The sequence below is a fragment of the Sinocyclocheilus grahami genome, unplaced genomic scaffold, assembly GCF_001515645.1.
Source record: "Sinocyclocheilus grahami isolate Dianchi unplaced genomic scaffold, SAMN03320097.WGS_v1.1 scaffold687.1, whole genome shotgun sequence".
NCBI classification, from domain to species: Eukaryota; Metazoa; Chordata; class Actinopteri; order Cypriniformes; family Cyprinidae; genus Sinocyclocheilus; species Sinocyclocheilus grahami.
Window position 1 is genome coordinate 26,840 of NW_015505866.1, and position 4,389 is coordinate 31,228.

A 4,389-nucleotide genomic window follows, 5' to 3' on the forward strand; every position below is an offset into this window, starting at 1 on the left:
GATCGATTCTTCATCCTGCAAATCAGCCAAGGCGGCCAATAGATCGAGCAAAGCCTCGAACTCGCCCACTCGACACTATCATTGTCCCGCACAAGACCCTGCTCTCCTCGAGCTTTGGGCCGCAGCGGCAGGTCTTTAACGAGCCTGGGCCGCGCCCCAGTTTTCACCGCAGCAAAACCTCATTCGCTTCCCGCTTCGGCTCAACTTTTCACCGAGGCTCATCCGGCCGCAGCGCCACATGCAGCCGGGCCTCCAGCTCACGTAGCAGTCGCTAGCGCGAGACTGCCTCCGCTAGCACCGCAGGCCTTGTTGCAATAATATTAAGTAAAGTCGCTAAAGGTAGGTTGTTTGTTGTTAAACGACGTGATGACACTATGGATGTTGAGGTTTTTTATTTTTTATTTATTTTTTTTTGTAACCAAGACGCAAAACTGCGTAGAACACGCCATGAAAATACTCAAATTTTCTGTATTAATTTTCACTAGCTTTTTACCTGTATTTTAAATTACATGTTTTACTCGGATAGATAAGATGAAAAAGATTAGATTTTCGTGAAAAGTTAAACTGTGTACAATTTATAGGTGCAAACCAACGAATAAGGTGTATAATAAGGGAAGTCGTGGCCTAATGGTTAGAGTCGGACTCGTAACCCAAAAGGTTGTGGGTTCGAGTCTCGTACTGGCAGGAATTGTATGTGGGGGGAGTGAATGTACAGCGCTCTCTCCCACCTTCAATACCACGACTGAGGTGCCCTTGAGCAAGGCACCGAACCCCCAACTGCTCCCCGGGCGCCGCAGCATAAATGGCTGCCCACTGCTCCGGGTGTGTGTTCACGGTGTGTGTGTTCACTGCTGTGTGTGTGCACTAAGGATGGGTTAAATGCAGAGCACTAATTCCAAGTATGGGTTACCATACTTGGCCACAAGTCGTTTTTTTTTAAAGAAACTATTATTATTATTATTATTGAACAAGTACAACTAGCAACCTAATTCGCATGCGTTGGGCATACTGCTAAGCACCTCTCTCCAAGTCTCTACCAGCTGATGTGCTGCTTGGCTGGCTAGCTGTTTCAATACTTACTACTAATTGTGTGGGTAAGAGGAAAAGCATGTCTTTTCGTAATTTTAGGATGTTGTCAGTCGTCATATTTCTCCTGCTACTTCCAACCTCTCTTCCTTTTCAGTGGTCTCCAGCTACCGTAGCACACTAGCGTGAGGCTGCCTCTGCAAGCTGTGCAGCATTTTCCCCCGAATATCACAAGCCCCTGTGGCCGCGCAAAGCTGCTTACGCTTGCAACGCATGCCATCACATCTCCGTCTTTCCTCCTGTTACTTCTAATTCTTTTTCCTTTTCAGTGGCCTTCAGCTCCTATAGCACACACTAGCATGAGGCTGCCTCTGCAAGCTGTGCAGGCTGCACAGGCTCTCCAGCATTTTGCCCAGAATATCACAAGCCCCGTGGCCTACAGCTACAGCAGCTGAAACGAGCACAAAGCTGCTTACGCTTGCAACACATGCCCTCACATCTCAGTCTTTCCTCCTGTTACTTGTAATCCTTTTTCCTTTTCAGTGGCCTTCAGCTCCTATAGCACACACTAGCATGGGCTGCCTCTGCTAGCGGTACAGGCTCTACAGGATGTCACAAACCCCACTCCCTTCCCGTGGCCTACAGCAGCTGAAGGAAGCGTAAGGCTGCCTCCACTTGCAACACAGGCCCACACATATCAGGCTTTTCCTCCCGTTTCTAATGACCCCTTTTTTCTTTTTAGTTTTAAATTACATGTTTTACTCGGATAGATAAGATGAAAAAGATTAGATTTTCGTGAAAAGTTAAACTGTGTACAATTTATAGGTGCAAACCAACGAATAAGGTGTATAATAAGGGAAGTCGTGGCCTAATGGTTAGAGTCGGACTCGTAACCCAAAAGGTTGTGGGTTCGAGTCTCGTACTGGCAGGAATTGTATGTGGGGGGAGTGAATGTACAGCGCTCTCTCCCACCTTCAATACCACGACTGAGGTGCCCTTGAGCAAGGCACCGAACCCCCAACTGCTCCCCGGGCGCCGCAGCATAAATGGCTGCCCACTGCTCCGGGTGTGTGTTCACGGTGTGTGTGTTCACTGCTGTGTGTGTGCACTAAGGATGGGTTAAATGCAGAGCACTAATTCCAAGTATGGGTTACCATACTTGGCCACAAGTCGTTTTTTTTTAAAGAAACTATTATTATTATTATTATTGAACAAGTACAACTAGCAACCTAATTCGCATGCGTTGGGCATACTGCTAAGCACCTCTCTCCAAGTCTCTACCAGCTGATGTGCTGCTTGGCTGGCTAGCTGTTTCAATACTTACTACTAATTGTGTGGGTAAGAGGAAAAGCATGTCTTTTCGTAATTTTAGGATGTTGTCAGTCGTCATATTTCTCCTGCTACTTCCAACCTCTCTTCCTTTTCAGTGGTCTCCAGCTACCGTAGCACACTAGCGTGAGGCTGCCTCTGCAAGCTGTGCAGCATTTTCCCCCGAATATCACAAGCCCCTGTGGCCGCGCAAAGCTGCTTACGCTTGCAACGCATGCCATCACATCTCCGTCTTTCCTCCTGTTACTTCTAATTCTTTTTCCTTTTCAGTGGCCTTCAGCTCCTATAGCACACACTAGCATGGGCTGCCTCTGCTAGCGGTACAGGCTCTACAGGATGTCACAAACCCCACTCCCTTCCCGTGGCCTACAGCAGCTGAAGGAAGCGTAAGGCTGCCTCCACTTGCAACACAGGCCCACACATATCAGGCTTTTCCTCCCGTTTCTAATGACCCCTTTTTTCTTTTTAGTGGCCTCTAGCTCCCATAGCAGACACTAACCCGGAAGCCGATTGAAACGTCAGGCTGCCTCGGCTGACAATTGCAGCCCATGCACCTTTTCCTCATAGCTCCCTACTTCATTCAAAATTACGTTGTCTTCCAGATCAAGTTCCGGCTCCCCTCGAGCTTCAAGACGCAGCAGGCCGTCAGCAAGCCTGGGCCGTGTCCCAGACTCGGCTGCTCCTCACACTGCACTGCCTTACTCCTCTTCTCAACCAATCACTGTGGCGCCTTCAGCTACAGCGCTGCACACAACGTTGCCTGCTGGCGGAGCTTCCCAAACTCCTATCCTTCCCCCTCCTTTCTACCTCCGGCGGCAGATGTTAGCGTGCTCCCTACTTAATTCAAAATTACGTTGTCTTCCAGATCAAGTTCCGGCTCCCCTCGAGCTTCAAGACGCAGCAGGCCGTCAGCAAGCCTGGGCCGTGTCCCAGACTCGGCTGCTCCTCACACTGCACTGCCTTACTCCTCTTCTCAACCAATCACTGTGGCGCCTTCAGCTACAGCGCTGCACACAACGTTGCCTGCTGGCGGAGCTTCCCAAACTCCTATCCTTCCCCCTCCTTTCTACCTCCGGCGGCAGATGTTAGCGTGAGGCTGCCTCTGCTAGCCATTCAAGCTCAGCCACCTTACTCTTACCCTTCTGCTACTCCTTTTTCCTATCAATGGCCAGCAGCCCCTGCTGCAGACGTCCAAGCAGAGCAGCATCAGCCAGCAATGCAAGCTTACTGGCCTCCTCCCTCATTTCCTTCTACCTCTTCCTACGTGCTTCCCTAAGCACCAGAGGCTAATCCGTGCGTGAGGCTGTCTCCGCAAAAGGTTACACCTTACGGTGTAGCAGAGCCGCAGCTACCTTCGGTCGTAGTGAGAGCCCTCCATCCGACGCTTTAAACCACGCCACGCATTCAGCTGCAAGAGGGACTCTCCCTTCCGGTGCAGCAGAGCTGCAGCTCCCTTCGGATGCAGCGAGAGTCCCTCAACTGGCCTTCCATCATGCTCCTCATTCGGCGACAGGTCTTGCCATCTGACGCGTAGAGTCGCAGTTTACGTTCAAGCACCGCACGACCCCTCCCAGTCGCCCTGCCGCCTCCTCGCACACCCTACTTTTCTTCATGGCACGCATATTTTTGGGGGGCTACTTAGTTTTATCTCTGGCTGCTGTCTCATGCCATTAGCTTATTTTGGGGAGTTCTCTGCGTTCGGGCTTTAACCCGAGCTCGGAGCCCTCCCTCTGGACAGCATGCCAAATATGCTACTAATTGCTTAATCACATTATATGTTAGTGTGAAATCGTGAAATGATGTTTTATTAACCAGGTTCGGGAGGAGCACGATCGGATAATCAATCAGTCTGGCCCAGGTGGAGCTCGTCAGCTAATCACCTTAACAAGCACGTATGTATGTGTGTATATATATATATAGCCAACTTGCCTCAGTTCCACAAAAGTTTTCCAGCATCCCGCCTCCACCCCAACACCTCACTACTATTCTAATTTCCTCCCAGTCTTGGGATGGGGATGGGGATGGGGATGGGGA

The 4,389-nt window shown here is 50.1% G+C and overlaps 1 protein-coding gene across 3 annotated transcripts in view; it reads right to left on the reverse strand.

The window, feature by feature from the left end:
- Positions 1–4,389, reverse strand: part of LOC107559474 (F-box only protein 44-like) — a 14,457-nt gene that overhangs the window by 6,417 nt on the left and 3,651 nt on the right. The gene's annotated exons all lie outside the window — the stretch shown is intronic.